Raw genomic sequence first — 21,403 nt, 5'->3', positions numbered from 1 at the left:
GTTGACTTAATTGTATGAGAATACATACATCTAATAAAACTAAAGTTGTTACAGATGTGATAATTCTTATTTGGATCTCCTTTAAAAACAAAGAAAACGCGTTTTTTGGGGGGAAGCAATCTTGGAGGGCGGGGGTGTAAAGGAGTTGAATTCCTTTCATGAGGACACATAAATCAGAAACTGAAGAATTTTGAGTCGTGATAATTGATATTTAGAAGATCCTTTACTATTAAAGAAACAAGTATCTTTTGCTGGAAAATTCACTTGGGGAGGGGGGGAGTAGTGTGAAATGAAGTGCAAAAAGTAAATTATATTTATGGGGATACTTATATCTCAAAGCTGAAGGTAATACACGTGAACATTGGTGTTTGGAATCTCCCTTAAACATAAAGAAACAAGCCTTCGTTTAATTTCTCTTGGAGGGGGGGGGGGGGGAGGTGGCGGTAAATAAACTTAACGGCGGTGAGGTGTAGAACGAGGTGAGACCAATTGATTTTACTCTTCATAATGTACTTATAAGGATCCTCCGTTGCTCAGGCGGCAGCGCGCCGGCCTCTCACAGTTGGGTTCCGTGGTTCAAATCCCGGTCACTCCATGTGTCATTCGTGCTGGACAAAACGGAGGTGGGACAGGTTTCTCTCCGGATACTCCGGTTTTCCCTGTCATCAGCCATTCCAGCAACACATAATAATAATAATAATAATAATAATAATAATCATCATCATCATAATGTTCCGGACCGTCGTCAAATGTGCGGACCGCGCTGGAAAGGGCTCCTGGACGGGTAATGACTAAGAATGCAGCCCGGCCGCGGGTTCAGTGCCGCCAAGGCACCCAATATGACACCACGCCGGAACTCCAGAAGGATTTTATCCATATTAAAAATGATTATAGAAAAAGATGGCACAGATTTACGGACCCAACTGACCGGGAGGAATACCTGAGCCTAACCCGAGAAGTACGAAATCGATTGATGAAAAGGAAGATTGAAAAAAATGGGAGGAAACGTGCCGTAAAATAATAGAAAACGAGTCAGATCGGGAATTTTGGTGGATTCTCGCAGAAAACGAGTCAGATAGCGAATTTCGGAGGATTATGTATCTAAAACAATAAGCATTCAATCATAAATTTCAGTATAATACCGTAGCGAAGCACGGGTATCTTGCTAGTATATATATAAAATAACTTGTCCTGACTGACTGACTGATTCATCATCGCCGAGCGAAAACTACTGGACATAAAGAAATGAAATTTTGGGGATATATTCATATTAAGATGTAGGTGCTCGCTAAGAGAGGATTTTTGGATATTCCTTCTCTAAGGGGGTGAAAAGGGGGGTGAAATTTTAAAATGAGTGTATCTATATCTCAAAACTTTAAAGGTTTACAGATGTAAAAATTGGTATTTAGAATCTTCTTTAAAAATAAGGAAACACGTATTTTTTTTGTTTTCAGAAAATTCCAATAGGAGGGGTGAAAAGGGTGAAAAATGGGGAAAAATGGGTTGAATGCCTTTAATCAGGATACCGCTACTTATATCTCAGAAACTGAATATATTACAGACCTGAAAATTGGTACTTTTGATCTCTTTTAAAAATAAAGAAACACGTATTTTTTTGTTTTTGGAAAATCCATTAAATGGGAGGGTGAAAAGGGGGTGAATTTTCAAAATGAGTGAATCTATATCTCCAAACTTTTAAAGTTTGCAGATGTAAAAATTGGCATTTAGAATCTTCATTAAAAATAAAGAAACACGTATTTTTTCGTTTTCGGAAAATCGCAATAGGACGAGTGAAAAGGGGTGAAAAAGGGTTAAATGCCTTTAATGAGGCTACTTATATCTCAGAAACTGAAGATATTACAGACCTGAAAATTGGTGTTTGGGATCTCCTTTAAAAATAGAGAAACATGTATTTTTTGTTTCTGGAAAATCCAATTAAGAGGGGGTGAAAAGGGGGTAATATTTTAAAATGAGTATCTATATCTCAAAACTTTTAACGGTTATAGATGTGAAAATTATATTTAGAATCTCCTTTAAAAATAAAGAAACATGTATATTTTGTTTTCGGAAAATCCTAATAGGAAGGGTGGAAAAGTCTGAAAAATTTGTCCTACGCCTTTCATGAGTCTACTTATATTTCAGAACCTGAATATATTACAGATCTGAAAATTGGTGTTTGGGATCTCCTTTAAAATAAGGAAACACGTATTTTTTGTTTTTGGAAAATCCAATTAATGGGGGGGGATGAAAAGGGGGGTGATTTTTTAAATGAGTGTATCTATATCTCAAAACTTTTAAAGTTTATAGATGTAAAAATTAGTATTTAGAATCTCTTTCAAAAATAAAGAAACACGTATTCTTTTGTTTTCGGAAAATCCCAATAGGAAGGGTGTAAAAGGGTGAATAATGGGTTGAATGTCTTAAATGAGGCTACTTATATTTCAGAACCTGAAGATATTACAGACCAGAAAATTGGTATTTGGGATCTACTTTAAAAGTAAAGAAACACGTATTTTTTCGTTTTTGAAAATTCCAAATATTGGAGGATGAAAAGGGGGGGGGGAGTGAATTTTTTAAAATGGGTGTGTCTACATCTTAGAACTTTAAAATTTACAAATGTAAAAATTGGTAGTTAGAATCTCCTCTAAAAATAAAGGAACACGTATTTTTTTGTTTGCTGTAAATCGCAATAGGTGGGGTGTAAAAGGGTGAAAAATGGGTTGAATTAATTTAATGAGGATACATATATCTCAGAAACGAACGATATTACAGAACTGAAAATTTGTATATGGGATCTCCTTTATAAATAAAGAAACACGTATTTTTTTAGTTTTTGGAAAATCCAATTAATGGCGGTTAAACAGGAGTGACAAATTGGGGTGAATTTTTTGAAAGATTATATCTACACAATATCTTGGAAACGTAAAATGTTACAGACGTAAAAAGTGGGTGTTTGGAATCTCCTGTAAATGTAAAGAAACATAGGTGATTTGTTTTTGGAAACTCCACTTAAGGGGAACTCAAAAGGGGAGAAATTTTAAAATGAGAATTTTTACAGTATATCTAAAAAACTTAGCATGTTACAGAAGAGAAAAATGGTATTTTTATCTCTATTAAACATAAAGAAACGTGTATTTTTAGTTTTCGGAAATGCCACTTGGGTGGAGGGGGGGTAAATGTGACTGAAAATGGTGTTGAATTCTTTTAATTACGCTACTGATATCTCAAAAATGAAGGAATTACAGACGTGAAATTTGATATTTGCAATCTGCTTTAAAAGTAAAGAAACACGTATTCTCGGAAAATCCAATGAGGGTGTGTGTGTGTGTGTGTGTGTGTGTGTGTGTGTGTGTGTGTGAAATAATTGAAAATTTAATTGACTTAATTGTATGAGAATACATACATCTAATACAAACTAAAGCTGTTACAGACGTGAAAATTCGTATTTGGATCTCCTTTAAAAACAAAGAAAAACGCGTTTTTGGGAGGAAACCATCTTGGAGGGCGGGAGTGTAAAGGAGTTGAATTCCTTTCATGAGGACACATAAATCAAAAACTGAAGAAGTTAGAGTCGTGATAATTGGTATTTAGAAGATCCTTTACTATTAAAGAAACACGTATTTTTTGCGGGAATTTTCACTTAGTGGGGGGGGGGGGAGTAGTGTGAAATGAAGTGAAAAAATAAATTATTTTTATGGGGATACTTATATCTCAAAACTGAAGGTAATAGACGTGAACATTGGTGTTTGGAATCTCCTTTAAACATAAAGAAACAAGCCTTCTTTTAATTTTTTTTTGGGAGGGGAGTGGGTGGCGGTAAATAAACTTAACGGTGGTGGGGTGTAGAAGGAGGTGAAACCTATTGATTTTACTGTTCTTAATGTACTTATAAGGATCCTCCATTGCTCAGGCGGCAGCGCGCCGGCCTCTCACAGCTGGGTTCCGTGGTTCAAATCCCGGTCACTACATGTGTCATTCGTGCTGGACAAAACGGAGGCGGGACAGGTTTTTCTCCGGATACTCCGGTTTTCCCTGTCATCAGCCATTACAGCAACACATAACAATAATAATAATAATAATAATAATAATAATAATCATAATAATAATAATGTTCCGGACCGTCGTCTGTTGTGCGGACTGCGCTGGAAACGGCTCCTGGACTGGTAATGACTAAGAATGCAGTCCGGCCGCGGGTTTAGTGCCGCCAAGGCACCAATATGACACCACGCCGGTTCTCCCGAAGGATTTTATCCATATTAAAAATGATTATAGGAAAATATGGCAAAGATTTAGGGACCCAACTGACCGGGAGGAATACCTGAGCCTAGCCCGGGAAGTACGAAATCGATTGCTGGAAAGGAAGATTGAAAAATGGGAGGAAACATGCCGAAATCTAACAGAAAACGAGTCAGATCGGGAATTTTGGTGGATTCTCGCCGAAAACGAGTCAGATCGCGAATTTCGGCGGATTATATATCTAAAACAATAAGCATTCAATTATAAATTTCAGTATAATACCGTAGCGAAGCACGGGTATCTTGCTAGTATCTATATATATAAAATAACTTGTCCTGACTGACTGACTGACTGACTGATTCATCATCGCCGAGCCAAAACTACTGGGCATAAAGAAATGAAATTTTGGGGATATATTTATATTAAGATGTAGGTGCTCGCTAAGAGAGGATTTTTGGATATTCCTTCGCTAAGAGGGTGAAAAGGGGGGTGAAATTTTAAAATGAGTGTATCTATATCTCAAAACTTTAAAAGTTTACAGATGTAAAAATTGGTATTTAGAATCTTCTTTAAAAATAAGGAAACACGTATTTTTTTGTTTTCAGAAAATCCCAATAGGAGGGGTGAAAAAGGGTGAAAATGGGGAAAAAATGGGTTGAATGCCTTTAATCAGGATACCGGTACTTATATCTCAGAAACTGAAGATGTTACAGACCTGAAAATTGGTACTTTTGATCTCTTTTAAAAATAAAGAAACACGTATTTTTTTGTTTTTGGAAAATCCAATTAATGGGAGGGTGAAAAGGGGGTGAATTTTTAAAATGAGTGAATCTATATCTCAAAACTTTTAAAGTTTGCAGATGTAAAAATTGATATTTAGAATCTTCATTAAAAATAAAGAAACGCGTATTTTTTTTTTTGTTTTCAGAAAATCCCAATAGGAGGGGTGAAAAAGGGTGAAAATGGGGAAAAAATGGGTTGAATGCCTTTAATCAGGATACCGGTACTTATATCTCAGAAACTGAAGATGTTACAGACCTGAAAATTGGTACTTTTGATCTCTTTTAAAAATAAAGAAACACGTATTTTTTTGTTTTTGGAAAATCCAATTAATGGGAGGGTGAAAAGGGGGTGAATTTTTAAAATGAGTGAATCTATATCTCAAAACTTTTAAAGTTTGCAGATGTAAAAATTGATATTTAGAATCTTCATTAAAAATAAAGAAACGCGTATTTTTTTTGTTTTCGGAAAATCGCAATAGGAATCGTGAAAAGGGGTGAAAAAGGGGTTGAATGCCTTTAATGAGGCTACTTATATTTCAGAACCTGAAGATATTACAGACCTGAAAATTGATGTTTGGGATCTCTTTTAAAAATAAGGAAACACGTATTTTTTTTGTTTTTGGAAAATCCAATTAATTGGGGGGTGAAAAGGGGGTGATTCTTTAAAATGAGTATATCTATATCTCAAAACTTTTAAAGTGTATAGATGTAAAATTGGTATTTAGAATCTCCTTTAAAAATAAAGAAACGCGTATTCTTTTGTTTTCGGAAAATCATAATAGGAAGGGTGTAAAAGGGTGAATAATGGGTTGAATGCCTTTAATGAGGCTACTTATATTTCAGAACCTGAAGATATTACAGAACTGAAAATTTGTATATGGGACCTCCTTTAAAAATAAAGAAACACGTATTTTTAGTTTTTGGAAAATCCAATTAATGGCGGTTAAACAGGAGTGACAAATTGGGGTGAATTTTTTGAAAGACTATATGTACAGAATATCTTGGAAACGTAAAATGTTACAGACGTAAAAAGTGGGTGTTTGGAATCTCCTGTAAATGTAAAGAAACATAGGTGATTTGTTTTTGGAAACTCCACCTAAGGGGAACTCAAAAGGGGTGAAATTTTAAAATGAGAATTTTTACAGTATATCTAAAAAAAACTTAACATGTTCCAGAAGTGAAAAATGGTATTTTTATCTCTATTGAACATAACGAATCGTGTATTTTTAGTTTTCGGAAATACCACTTGGGTGGTGGGGGGTGGGTAAAAGTGACTGAAAATGGTGTTGAATTCTTTTAATTAGGCTACTGATATCTCAAAAATGAAGATGTTACAGACGTGAAATTTGATATTTGCAATCTGCTTTAAAAGTAAAGAAACACGTATTCTCGGAAAATCCAATGAGGGGGGGGGGGTGAAAGTATTGAAAATTTAATTGACTTAATTGTATGAGAATGCATACATCTAATAAAAACTAAAGTTGTTACAGACGTGAAAATTCGTATTTAGATCTCCTTTAAAAACAAAGAAACGCGTTTTGGTGGGGAAACCATCTTGGAGGGTGGGAGTGTAAAGGAGTTGAATTCCTTTCATGACGACACATTAATCAAAAGCTGAAGAAGTTAGAGTCGTGATAATTGGTATTTAGAAGATGTTTTACTATTAAAGAAGCAAGTATTTTTTGCGGGAAAATTCACTTGGGGGGGGGGGGAGTAGTGTGAGATGAAGTGAAAAAAATAAATTATTTTATGGGGATACTTATATCTCAAAACTGATTGCAATAGACGTGAACATTGGTGTTTGGAATCTCCTTTAAACATAAAGAAACAAGCCTTCTTTTAATTTTTTTGTGGGGGGGGGGTTGGCGGTAAATAAACTTAACGGCGGTGGGGTGTAGAAGGAGGTGAACCCATTGATTTTACTGTTCTTAATGTACTTATAAGTATCCTCCGTTGCTCAGGCGGCAGCGCGCGGGCCTCTCTCACAGCTGGGTTCCGTGGTTCAAATCCCGGTCACTCCATGTGACATTCGTGCTGGAAAAAACGGGGGTGGGACAGGTTTTTCTCCGGATACTCCGGTTTTCCCTGTCATCAGCCTTTCCAGCAACACATAATAATAATAATAATAATAATAATAATAATAATAATAATAATAATAATAATAATAATGTTGCGGACCGTCGTCAAATGTGCGGATCGCGCTGGAAACGGCTCCTGGACGGGTAATGACTAAGAATGCAGTCCGGCCGCGGGTTCAGTGCCGCCAAAGCACCCAATATGACACCACGCCGGATCTCCTGAAGGATTTAATACATATTAAAATGATTATAGGAAAAGATGGCAAAGATTTACGGAGCCAACTGACCGGGAGGGATACCTGAGCCTAGCCCGGGAAGTACGAAATCGATTGCTGGAAAGGAAGATTGAAAAATGGGATAAAACGTGCCGTAATCTAATAGAAAACGAGTCAGATCCGGAATTTTGGTGGATTCTCACAGAAAACGAGTCAGATCGCGAATTTCGGCGGATTATATATCTAAAACAATAAGCATTCAATTATAAATTTAAGTACAATACCGTAGCGAAGCACGGGTATCTTGCTAGTCTTATATAAAACTAAAGTAACTAAAGTATATATTCGCGTCTTTACCTCCATCCCATATTTTCCCCTCTCCTTTTTTTGGAACTGAAAACCGAATTTTATTCGACCGTGCGTAATTTTCCCATCCCCCTCTTTAGCTCGTCTACCCTTTCATACCTGCCATTGTTCGGAAATAGAAAACAGGAAGATTTTTAAATTATGGATTTCTTCGCGTGAGCGAAAGAGGGAAAGATAAAAGGCATGTATGTCTGTGTTGTTTGGGTATGAACTGAGCTCAAATTCACAAAAAGTTCAACACTTCTGTATAACTCTTCACTTTATCCAATTTTCCAAAATTTTCTATGGATAGCAAAATATTTTCAATGATTTTCAATCATCTTGGATTCTTTGTGAAATATGTATGACACACGCCGAGCTGAGAGGAGCAGACGGTTGAGGCACTGGCTTTCTGACCCCAACTTGACAGGTTCGATACAAGCTCAATCCGGTGGTACTTGAAGGTGCTCAAATACGTCAGTCTCGTGTCGATAGATTTACTGGCACGTAAATGAACTCCCACGGGACAAACTTTCGGCACCTTGGCGTCTCCGAATACCGTCAAACAAGTATTTAGTGGGACCTAAAAATAACATTGTTATTAAACATGATACAACAGGACATACCGGGGAGCTTACGGTACTACATAAATATAAATTCTACTATCAGTGGATATCGCGAAAGGTTCATTCGTTAAAATCTGAATCATTTTAGAATCGGCATCGCGGGTTATTTCGTTTACTATAGCGGATGATTTTGTTCTGGCACATGCATAGGCCTACTTCTTCGCAATGTCCGAACCAGGGAACATTTTTCTAAATAAATGTTGCGCTTGATAGGAACGCGATAACGAGGGGTTATGTTCTCCGATGAACGCCATGAGCACACAATCTGCTCGGATGGCAGCATTGTCTTCTTTCTCAACAACAAAATAGTACTTCATTGTTTATTCTTCCCTAAACAACTAGCACTGTCCTTGTTTTCGTGTTATGCTTTGAGTTACAATGTCATTCTTTCCACCATGCGAAAGATTTACATCACAACGACGCCCGAAACAAAAGGCAGATTAGTTTCCTCTACTAGACTGTAATATGAACGGAAATTCAGTTTTGTAGGTAGGCCTGTCTTTTAACACTTGGAGATGACGTTTCTTAGGTTTCATCGCCATACGCGATGAGTGAAATTTTGAACACATTACACGAAACCGTTGCTGCTACAACTCTTTGAAATACTCATGCATCGACACACGCATTAACACCAGGATTACAATGCACTTAACGTGACACCCGAAAATAAACTTGCGGAGTCGAATGGAGGGCAGTTACAATCGCCGCAAATGGCAAATTGGCAATGACAACTTAATTCCCGTTCTGCATTGTCACTTGTAGCAAGAAAGCTTTTTTATTTTAATTTTTATTCAAGTTGCTTTACGTCACACCGATACAGATAGGTCTTATGGCGACGATAGGATACGTAAGGGCTAGGAGTGGGAAGAAAGTGGCCAGTGCGCGACTTTGGCAGGGCAAGACGTTTCTTTCCCCCACAAAAATGATCTTGGGGGGGGGGGGCAGAGTGACATTTTGCCCACTCCCCCGAAAACAAAATCTCCTACTACATGTCAAGTCCCCTTGAAACGTAGAGTTGGGTAGTCTTCGGAGCCCCGAGTCGTGAATTACAGCGTAACAAGATTTAGAAAGAAAGTCGCAAGTCTGTTTCTCTCAGGTCTTCTGCGGGATGAGACGAGCTGCGCTGATGGGATTATACCCAGAGAGTCCGGTGGGCTCTCGCTAATGGGTTTGGGAAGAGAGTGGAGAACTTCCATTGAAACGTCGGTGCCGGGCTGTGTGGCTTAGACGGTTGACAGGCTCGATCCTGGCTCAGTCCGGTGGTATGTGAAGGTGCTCAAATACGTCAGTCTCGTGTCAGTAGATTTACTGGCACGTAAGAGAACTCCTGCGGGGCTAAATTCCGGCACAATGGCGTCTCCGAAAACCGTAAAATTAATTAGTGGGACGTAAAGGAAATGAGCGATGAGTTGACGGGTGACTCGAATTGACTGACAGCTACGGCAGCTGCCTGGACTCCCTTGACTTCCTGGAGTTTCCGTAGAAGTAGTCAGTGCAATTCACATGTTATCCAGGTGCAGAGTTGCGACTTACAGAAACATGTAAATTTCGTAAGTGTGAGTTAACACAATAAGGTCAGAAGTGGAGGTATTCGAGCAAGGCATGTTTAATGGTAGTAACTTTCTGTTATGTGGGTCTCACGATCACGAATCATGCCGTACGATGAATTGATAATGAAAATGAAAATCCACAGCCTGTTTCCAGTCATTCAAGTGAGTCACAAATGGAATGAATGAAACCCCGTCTTGCGGCGAGGATAAGAACTGTGCCGGCTGCCGAAGCCTGTCGCACTCCTCTGGGGTAATGATTAATCACTGACAGATGAAATGAAATTATATTATTGTTTGTTGCTGGAATGGAAGATGACAGGGAAAACCGGAGTTCCCGGAGGAAAACCTGTCCCGCCTCCGCTTTGTCCAGCACAGATCTCACATGAAGTGTTCGGGATTTGAACCACGGAACCCAGCTGTGAGAGGCTGCCGCCTGAGCCATGGAGGCTCGATCAATAAAAAATTAATTTCGAAAAGTGTAAAATGAAAGGTAGTCCCACGTGACGAGATATGTGAATGGGCATTGAAGTTGCAGAAGTTCATTCACCAACTGTGCCTAGAGGGAGAATGATACCCAAACGGTATGACGATCTGAAAAGAATTCAACAGAGTAGTTTGATACAGGTGAACAAAGATATAGGTGTCCATTTTTTGCAGTCATAGATACCAATGTTAATTGTTGTTCCCCGTTTTGGCACATCATCTTACAAATTCTTACTTGAATTCGAGCAGTTTCTAGGAGGGATGTAAACAAAGCCAAAACTTTATAACTGTTTGAAGATGATGTGGACTCCGATCGTTTTTTTACTTCACAGAGGAATGTCGCACGAGTCGTTGCTGAATGAAGGAATGATAATTGATCACTTCAAGAAAGTAGTTCATCTTAAGGATGTCCGGCTCAATGGCTAAATGGTTAGCATTCTGCCTTTGGTCCAGAGGGTCCCGGGTTCGATTCTCGGCCGGGTCGTGGATATTAGCCTTGATTGTTTAATACGTCTGGGTCGGGGACTGGGAGTATGTTCCGTCTACATCATTAGAAATCATCTTAGGTAGGGTACTATCCTCACAGACATCATTTCGGTTGCCTACAGGCCGTCTACTAGATAAAAGACATGCACGAGGCTTCTCCGCCATTGTTATTGATTTGTTCGTAGAGCTGTTCAATTTTTTAAAATAGTGATGACAATTCCCGCGACAATTTCGATAGCTGAGAGTTTTTTCTTAAGGCTTATTTCCGTACAATTGCAGGCCAGCAGAGATTAAATTAACTGAGCCTTCTGCATATAATCCTACACAAGGAGACTGCTACGAAGTTAAATCTGGAGAAGGTGGTAGGTGATTTTATATCAAGAAATGTTTTTTTCCACGAGATGCTTTACGTCGCACCAACAGGTCGTATGGCGACGATGGGATAGGAAAGGGCTAAGAGTGAAAATAAAGCGGCCGTGGCCTTAATTAACGTACAGCCCTAGCATTTTGCTTGGAGTGAAAATGGGAAACCACAAAAAACCATCTCCAGTGTTGCCGACAGTGGGGTTCGAATCCACTAACTACCGAATGCAAGCTCACAGATGCGCACCACTAACCGCACAGCCAACTCGATCGGTCTCAAGAAATGAGATAAGGAAGTGGGGTATTCCTTCAGAGACTGTCCCAATGGAGACTGTTCAGGTGGTACATCCGGTGGTAGAACTAATCACACTTCGTACCATGAAGTGAACAATAAACAGTAATAGGAAATTTATTCAGAAAATGTTTTTAAGAAGAAAGTTCTACTTCTTTTACTTGTGATTATTTTTTATATCTTCGTAAGTTACATAAGACATTCCTTCAAAATATGTTTTATAAATCAAGTTCTATTTTTTTGTTTACTTGTGAATATTGTTGAAAATTCGTTACTTAAGACCCGTTCGAAAATATATTAGAGAAACATGCTCTATTATTGCTCTGTTTTTTCTTTTTGTAAATATTGTTTATACGTAGGAATCATTCTTTCTTTCTTTCTTTCTTAATCCGTTTACCCTCCAGGGTTGATTTTTCCCTCGGACTCAGGGAGGGATTCCACCTCTACCGCCTTAAGGGCGGTGTCCTGGAGCGTGAAACACTGGGTTGGGATAAAACCGGGAGGGAGGACCAGTACCTCGCCCAGGTGGCCTCACCTGCTATGTTTAACAGGGGCCTTGTGGGGGGATGGGAGATTGGAAGGGATTGACAAGGAAGAGGGAAGAAAGCGGCCGTGGCCTTAAGTTAGGTGCCATCCCGGCATTTGCCTGGAGGAGCTAATCACACTAATCACTACACCACAGAGGCGGATTATATCTAGGAATGTTTGCATTAATAGTAGTTCGTCATTTCACATGCCTGTGTTCATGTTAATCGTGCCCCCCCCCCCAATAATTACCCGAAGTCGGAGTGCCTGGAAATGGCCTTGGACTTAAGGTGTAGCTCCATAGAAAACTACGGCAAAGCATCTTCAGGGCTGCCGAACCCACTATCTCCGGAATGCAAGCTCACAGCTGCGCGTCCATTTCCGCACGGCCAACTCGCTCGGTACAAGAATTATCCAGCGTGCAGTAGACCGATCAGCTGACCAGCCGTCTCGAGTTGCTGGCGGACTTGCGGGACGAATATTGTCCCGAGATCCCAGCTGTAGAGCCGACTGCCAAGCGAGAAATGAATTGCCAGATAAAGCATAAAGTTTACTTACGCTCGAAACTTTCATTTATTACAAGTTGCTTTTCGTCGCTCCCACACAGATAGGTCTTATGGCGACGATGGGACAGGAATGGGCTAGGAGTGGGAAGGAAGTGGCCGTGGCCTTAATTAAGATATAGCTGCAGCATTTGTCTGGTATGAAAATGGGAAAGCGCAGAAAACCATCTTCAGGACTGACGACAGTGGGGTTCGAACCCGCTATATTGGCCGCACTTAAGGGACTGCAGCTGTCGAGCTCGGTGCACTCGAAGCTAAGGTTGTGCAAATCACCAAAGCAATTACGATATTCTCCTAGAAAAGGGGAATTATGTGCAGTGCTTTCTTTTTAACAAATATATCACTGGAGGTCAAATTGGTAAAAATTCGGAAGAAATAATAGTAATTAAGATCAGAAGAAGATGTGTCAATATATTTGGAAAGTTTCCTAATAAATCGGAAAGTTTGGCAGGAATGTCCTGAACTACAACACATGCTTTCTAGGGGGTCAAGCCGGCTGAGTGGCTCAAACTGTACAGGCGCTGGCCTTCTGAACCCAACTTGGCAGTTTCATCCTGATTCAGTCTGGTAGTACTTAAAGGTGCTCAAATACGTCAGCCTCGTGTCGGTAGATATACTGGCAAGTAAAAGAACTACTGCGGGGCAAAATTCCGGCACCTCAGTGTCTCCGAAAACCGTAAAAAGGTAGTTAGTGGGACGTAAAGCCAATAACTTCATTTTTTGTGCAATTTTGCTTTATGTCGCACCGACACAAACAGGTCATATGGCGACGATGGGATAGGAAATGCCTAGAAGTGGGTAGGAAGGGGCCAAGGCCTTAATTGAGGCATAGCCCCGGCATTTGACTGGTCTGAAAATGGGAAACCACAGAAAACCATTTGCAGGGCTGCCGACAGTGGGGTTTGAACCCACTATCTCCCGGATACAATAGCTCACAGCTGCGCACCCCTAACGGCACGGCCAACTCTCCTGGTAACTTTCATATTATTATTATTATTATTATTATTATTATTATTATTATTATTATTATTATTATTATTATTATTATTATTCAGGGGGGTCAAAGTTGCACCCCTTGCGCTCCTTTTAAAACTAATTCGCAGGAGGTACAGCGGTGTGGCAACTTCCGCATTCGGCAATCCCGTTTTGAGTCAGTTTCCAGGTAGCACAGCAATTACCTCGGCAGTGAGCAGCTGGGTTACATACATACATAATTTTCATATATGCCATTTGGAGGCCACTTAAGCATTGTAACGTACTGTAGTGCAGTTGTTTATGAAGTAATGAGAAACTGGATACATTTCTGACAAGAAAAAGCGATGTCCAAAGCAGTTCTGCCTGATCAATCAATCAATCAATCAATCAATCAATCAATCAATCAATCAATCAATCAATCAATCAATCAATCAATCAATCCTGATCTGCATTTAGGGCAGTCGCCCAGGTGGCAGATTTCCTATCTGTTATTTTCCTAGCATTTTCTTAAGTGATTTCAAAGAAATTGGAAATTTATTGAACATCTCCCTTGGTAAGTTAATCCAAACCCTAACTCCCTTTCTTATAAATGAATATTTGCCCCAGTTTGTCCTCTTGAATTCCAACTTTATCTTCATATTATGATTTTTCCTACTTTTAAAGACGCCATTCAAACTTATTTGTCTACTAATGTCATTCCACGCCATCTCTCCGCTGACAGCTCGGAACATACCACTTAGTCGAGCAGCTCGTCTTCTTTCCCCCAATTCTTCCCAGCCCAAACATAGCAACATTTTTGTAACGCTACTCTTTCGTCGGACATCACCCAGAACAAATCGAGCTGCTTTTTTTTTTGGATGTTTTCCAGTTCTTGAATCAAGTAATCCTGGTGAGGGTCCTATACACTGGGACAATACTCTACTTGGGGTCCTACTAGAGACTTATATGTCCTCTCCTTTACATCCTTACTACAATCCCTGAACACCCTCATAACCATGTGCAGAGATCTGTACCCTTTAATTGCAATCCCATTTATGTGAATACCTCAATGTAGATCTTTCGTTATATTAACACCTAGATACTTAAATACAATGATTCCCAAAAAGGAACTTTCACCCCATCAACGCAGTAATTAATACTGAAAGGACTTTTCCTATTTGTGAAAATCACAACCTGACTTATAACGCCGTTTATCAACATACAATTGCCTGCTGTCCATCTCACAACATTATCGAGGTCATGTTTCAGTTGTTCACAATCTTGTAACTTATTTATTACTCTATACAGAATAACATCATCCGCAAAAATCCTTACCTCTGATTCCACTCTTTACTCATATCATTTAACATATACATATAAGAAAACGTAAAGGTCCAATAATACAGCTTTGAGGAATTCCCCTCTTAATTATTACAGGGTCAGATAAAGCTTTGCCTACTCTAATTCTCTGAGATCTATTTTCTAGAAATATAGCAACCCATTCAGTCACTCTTTTGTCAAGTCCAATTGCACTCATTTTTGCCAGTACTCTCCCATGATCCACCCTATCAAATGCTTTAGACAGGTCAATCGCGATACAGTCCATTTGACCTCGTGAATCCAAGATATCTGCTATACCTTGCTGGAATACTACAAGTTGAGCTTCAGTGGAATAACTTTCCCTAAAACCGAACTGCCTTCTATCGAACCAGTTATAAATTTCGCAAACGTGTCTAATCTAATGAGAAAGAATGCCTTCTTAAAGCCTACATGCAACGCATGTCAAACTTACTGGCCTGTAATTTTCAGCTCTATGTCTATATGAAAAATATTGTGAAAACATTTAGTGCGATAAAACAGTTCTATTTTTTGGTGAGTGAAAGTAACAGTCCGCCTCTGTGGTGTAGTGGTTAGCGTGATTAGCTGCCACCCCCGGAGGCCCGGGTTCGATTCCCGGCTCTGCCACGAAATTTGAAAAGTGGTACGAGGGCTGGAACGGGGTCCACTCAGCCTCGGGAGGTCAACTGAGTAGAGGTGGGTTCGATTCCCAACTCAGCCATCCTGGAAGTGGTTTTCCGTGGTTTCCCACTTCTCCTCCAGGCGAATGCCGGGATGGTTCCTAACTTAAGGCCACGGCCGCTTCCTTCCCCCTTCCTTGCCTATCCCTTCCCATCTTCCCATCCCTCCACAAGGCCCCTGTTCAGCATAGCAGGTGAGGCCGCCTGGGCGAGGTACTGGTCATACTCCCCAGTTGTATCCCCGACCAAGAGTCTGAAGCTCCAGGACACTGCCCGGCGGTAGAGGTGGGATCCCTCGCTACGTCCGAGGGAAAAACCGAACCTGGAGGGTAAACAGATGATGATGATGATGATGAAAGTAACAAACATGGATAAACATAATAGTTATACGGCAAGAGTTTAAGTAGCGTGAACTTTCTTTAAACGGAGTGATAGCTGTAGGCCAAGAATTTTAATTTGATCCGAAGTTAATACGATAATGGTGAAACCAGACCGAAAAACTGATGATAGCCAAGAAAACGCCGCTGTCATTTCATGGTCCAAAATGTGGAAAACATTAGCAGATGAGGAAGTGCTACAGTAAGAAACAGTGGTTACGGACTAACACACGAAATGTTGCAGATTAAAGCGCGTGAAGTTGCGAGAAGGTACGGCATCAGTGCGCAAAATTTTAAAGGCAGTACGATTTATGCGGAGAGGTGGACTACGCTTAAGTGGAAGAACAGCTCTCTGTCAACGACTTCCGAAAGTGTACGCCGATAAAACACTAGAAATTCAAAAATGTATCATCAGGCTACGGCAGAAGAAACAACAAATTTCTTTCTCAGATTAGAAATGCCGATCAAATGCCGGTGTTATTCAACATGCCATAAAACGCGTCAATTAACAATATAGGTGCGCGTAGTATGTTGGTGAGAAGTACAGGACCAGAGAAATGGGTGCACAGTAGTCAGCTATCAGTGCAGACACCAGTAAGTTGCCACCGTACGTTGTGTCTAAGAGGAAGGCCCTTCCCAAAGGAAACTCTCCGCGAAGAATCCACATTCGAGTGCAGGAGAAGGATTGGATGGTCGGCGAACTGATGGAAAACTGACTGATTACGGTATGGAGTTGACGTCCTTGATCCTTACTACAGTTGAAACCGAGCTCGATAGCTGCAGTCGCTTAAGTGCGCCCAGTATCCAGTATTCGGGAGATAGTAGGTTCGAACCCCACTGTCGGCAGCCCTGAAAATGGTTTTCCGTGGTTTCCCATTTTCACACCAGGCAAATGCTGGGGCTGTACCTTAATTAAGGCCACGGCCGCTTCCTTCCCACTCCTTACCCTTCCCTGTCCTATCGTCGCCATATGACCTATCTGTGTTGGTGCGACGTAAAGCAACTAGCAACTACAGTTGAAGTCTATGCCTGTTTAGGATAGTTTTAGACGCCATCTTGTGGATGCCGTAAGGGGAAAAGTTATTGAGATTAAATCAGACCTGGCGGCCTGACATACGTTCTTCAGCCTTTCGATGTTTCACTGAACAAGCTCTTCAAAGACTACCTACCCATATTGTATACGGAACGGATGTCAACGAATGCATATAGTTTTACACCAACGGGAAGAATTCACATAACCGTCAATCAAACGGTTGTGCCAGTGGGTTCTCCGAGCATGGGTTATAATTTCTGAACGTGTGTTTAGAGAAAGCTTTCGCACGACGTAAACTACTCGAAGGGCGTGCGTATTTTTAGAACAGAGTTTTGTTCTCGCTGGTAGGAGGCTGACAGTGCGATAGGACGAGAGCGCTGTTAAAGCCAAAAGCAGGCCCCTCTCTTCCGTGAGCTAGATGGGGGGCGGGGTTTCGCTCATTCCATTCCTCACCCGGTCGAATGACTGGAAACAGGCTGTGGATTTTTATTTTCTCTTCCGTGAGCAGCGCAGGCGGAAGCACGGCGCGAAGTGAAAAGCAATTGCACACAAACTACCGAACATTATTTTAAATTTTAGCACAATACCTTTCTTTGTGTACCGGTACATATTCGTTGAGTTGCAACATTAAATATATGTTATTTATTGATATATCTTGCCTAGAAGACTGTATTTCTCGTATTTTTCTTTTGAAATATCCCTACAATATTTGCTCGAACTCGGACATCATCGCGTACTTTCCACTACCCTCAATTCCTTCCCGCAAAATTGTGAAAAATGTAGAGAGAATATGCAAGCACATATGGTTGGAATGGAAACCAGTAATGAAAACAGTAATGACAATTTTGAAGTTTCAAAGCCCGGATCCATGCTGGCCTCTGGTCACAGGGGTCCCGGGTTTGATTCCCGGCATGGTCGGGAATTTTAACCATCATTGGTTAATTTTTCTGGCACGGGGGCTGGGTATATGTGTCGTTTTTATAATAATTTCATCCTCATCACGACCCGCAGGTCGCCTGCGGGAGTCAAATCAAAATACCTACACCTAGCGAGCCGAACGTGTCCTCGGATACTCCCGGCACTAAAAGCCATAAGTCATTATATTACATTGAAGTTTCAAAAAGAGTTCCCCCGTGACTGGGGGCGGTAGTATGTATCCACGGTAAATGCCTATGGTAAGAGTCAACTAAATTGGGTAACTCTCAGAGACTGTCAATTTGAGAGTGTGGCTTGGTGACCATGGGGCCCCTAGCTTAGACTGGCATTTCTTCCACTTACTTGTTTCAGGCCCCTCACTTTCAGTTTTCCTATAAGACCCTCCCACGATCAACCCTTGTTCTCTTGAAACTCCGATTATAAGTGTGTTAGGTTTGTGAATCCTAGGAAGTCTTTCGTTTTCATGCCCTTCGTGGCCCATCTCTTCCGTTTACCGATGCCATCATTCTTCAAAAGTAGTATAATAGGACAGTTCGGCCGCCGCCTCCGCCTCCGGCTCTCGGGAGAGGCCTCCGCCTACCGCGGGAAATTTGAATTTTGGCGCGAGATTTGAATTTGTAAACAAAGCCACGTGCTTTTTGACAGCTGTCATCGACAACAACGCATCGCTAACCTCACTGCTGCCATCTTGACGGGCCTAAACCTCAGTGGTACCAACTTAACCTAACTAGTGCGAGGTAAACAAAGCCACGTGTTTTTTGACAGCCACGTGCTTTTTGACAGACAACAACGCATCGCAAACATCAGTACTGCCATCTTGACAGGAATAAACCTCAGTAGTACCAACTTAACCTAACTAGCGCGAGGTAAACAAATCCACGTGTTTCTTGACAGCCACGTGCTTTTTGACAGACAACAACGCATCGCTAACCTCAGTACTGCCATCTTGACGGGCCTAAACCTCAGTGGTACCAACTTAACCTAACTAGCGCGAGATTTGAATAGGTAAACAAATCCACGTGCTTTTTGACAGCCACGTGCTTTTTGACAGACAACAACGTATCGCAAACCTCAGTGCAGCCATCTTGACGAACCTAAATCTTCGTGGTACCAACTTAACCTCACTAGCGCGAGATTTCAATTTGTAAACAAATCCACGTGCTTTTTGACAGCTGTCATCCGCCATCTTTAAACTACAGAGCACCGTGCTGCCCTCTTTATCGCAGTAGCTGTAAATTCGTCACCTGTCATCCGCAGTGTTGCCATCCTGGCGGGCCTAAACCTTAGTGCTACCAACTTAACCTCACTAGCGCGAGATTTGAATCGGTAAACAAATCTACGTGCTTTTTTGACAGCTGTCATCAGCCATCTTCAATCTATAGAGCACAGTGCTGCCCTCTTTAGCTACTTACCTTTGAAATGTGGTGGCGGATAATTTGTAAAAATGCTTTTTGGCAGCCGCCATCTTTGAACAACGTGCTGCCCTCTTTAGCTAGATACCTTTGAAATGTGGTGGCAGACAATGTCACGTGACAGCAGCCATCTTTGTGCACAGTGCTGCCCTCTTTGTGGTGGCGGTAAATTCCACGTGCTCTTGTTGGGAAAAAAACTCACGTGCTTTTTTCTGACAGCTGCCATCCGCCATCTTGCATCACAAACCTCAGTGCTGCACTCTTTAGCTAGATACCTTTGAAATGTGGTGGCGGCAATTTGAAAAATTCTACATTCTCTTGTTTGAAAACAAACCTATGCGCTTTTTTGACAGCTATCATCCGCCATCTTTAATCCAGAGAGCACCGTGCTGCCCTCTTTAGCTACTTACCTTTGAAATGTGGTGGCGGTAAATTCTACGCGCTCTTGTTTGGAAACAAACCCATGTGCTTTTCTGACAGCTGTCAACCGCCATCTTTAATCCGGAGAGAACAGTGTTGCACTTTTTAGTTGAAATGTGGTGGCAGCAAATTCCACGTACTCTTGTTTGGAAACAAATTCTACGTGCTCTTCAGCTGTCATCCACCATCTTTAATCAAGAGAGCACCGTGCTGCCCTCTTTGTGGTGGCGGATAATTTGAAAAAAAATTTTGACTAGCAGCCATCTTTAATCCAGAGAGAACAGTGCTGCCCTCTTTAGCTACTTACCTTTGAGGCGGTTAATTTGAAAAATCATATTTGACAAGCTGTCATCTTTAATGAAAAGAGCATCGTGCTGCTACCTTGCGGGTAATCTTTACGTCACAGCTGTCATCCACCATCTTGCATTGCTAACCTTAGTGCTGCCCTCTTTAGCTACTTACCTTTGAGGCGGACCATTTGAAAAAATCTATTTGACAAGCTGTCACCCGCCATCTTGCATCGCAAACCTCAGTGCTGCACTCTTTAGTTGAAATGTGGTAGCGGATAATTTGAAAACATTCTTTTTTTGACAGGCAGCCATCTTTGAGCACCGTGCAGCTATCTTTATCGTAGTAGCGAGCAATTTAAAATCTAGATGCTTTTTTCTAACAGTTGTCATCCGCCATCTTTAATCTAGAGAGCACCGTTTTGCCCTCTTTGTGGTGGTGGTAAATTCCACGTGCTTTACAAACCCACGTGCTTTTTGTCATCCGCCATCTTTAATCAAGAGAGCGCAGTGCCACACTCAATGTAGTAGCGGATAATTTGAAAACATTCTTTTTGACAAACAGCCATCTTTATTCAACACAGTAACAGCTATCTTACATCGCTTACCTCGGTGCTGCACTCTTTAGTTGAAATGTGGTGGCGGTAAATTCGAACAAATTTAATCATACATCGGGGGAGCTAGAGTAAGCACGTGCTGCAGTGATGACGTCATCATGCATGTTTAGACTTGTCCGTTTTCTTAAGAGTAAGTCGGTGTAAAGGAATGCAATAAGTATGCATCATAAAAAAAAGAGTTTGCATGTGCTGCAGTGATGACGTTATTGTGCATGTTTAAACCCGTTCGTTGACTAAAAGCTTTAGTCTTCGAGAAACAGTGATAGAGAGTGTAGTGCAAACATGACGAAAACATTAATAGTTGATGTGCAAGGCTTTAAAGTATACGGAATCAAATTTGTGTTTAAAGAGGTGGCTGTGTTAGATTGCAGTGTGTTGTGGGCACCAAAACTTGTTAGTTTAGTATTTAGCACACCGTTCCCTTACTGTTTGCAAACAGATGAAGATAAAAAGCAGACTCAGTGGATTGAAAACAATTTAGGTTTGAAGTGGGAAGAAAAAGGAATACCTTATCGTTTTCTACCTTTAATGATGAATGCACATTTGTCAAGAGCAGATCTTGTTCTTTTAAAGGGTTGTGAAAAGAAAGAATGGTTGCGTGATTTTCTACCATCATCGTGTGAAATTATCGACATGCATGAATTGGGGTGCCCATCATTTAAAACTCTTCCGAAAGAGCGTAGTAGAGAAACAAGTAAACAGTGCTTACAACATGTATGCATGCTCTTTGATTGGTTGTGTTGCAGTGCATGCCGGGAAGTGAACAACATATGTAAACTGCAGTGTCGAAATAACCTTAGTGTAA

The sequence above is a fragment of the Anabrus simplex genome, chromosome 2 (assembly GCF_040414725.1).
Source record: "Anabrus simplex isolate iqAnaSimp1 chromosome 2, ASM4041472v1, whole genome shotgun sequence".
Classification (NCBI taxonomy): domain Eukaryota; kingdom Metazoa; phylum Arthropoda; class Insecta; order Orthoptera; family Tettigoniidae; genus Anabrus; species Anabrus simplex.
The sequence above is the reverse complement of the archived record's forward strand: the minus strand, read 5'-3'. Positions refer to the sequence as shown.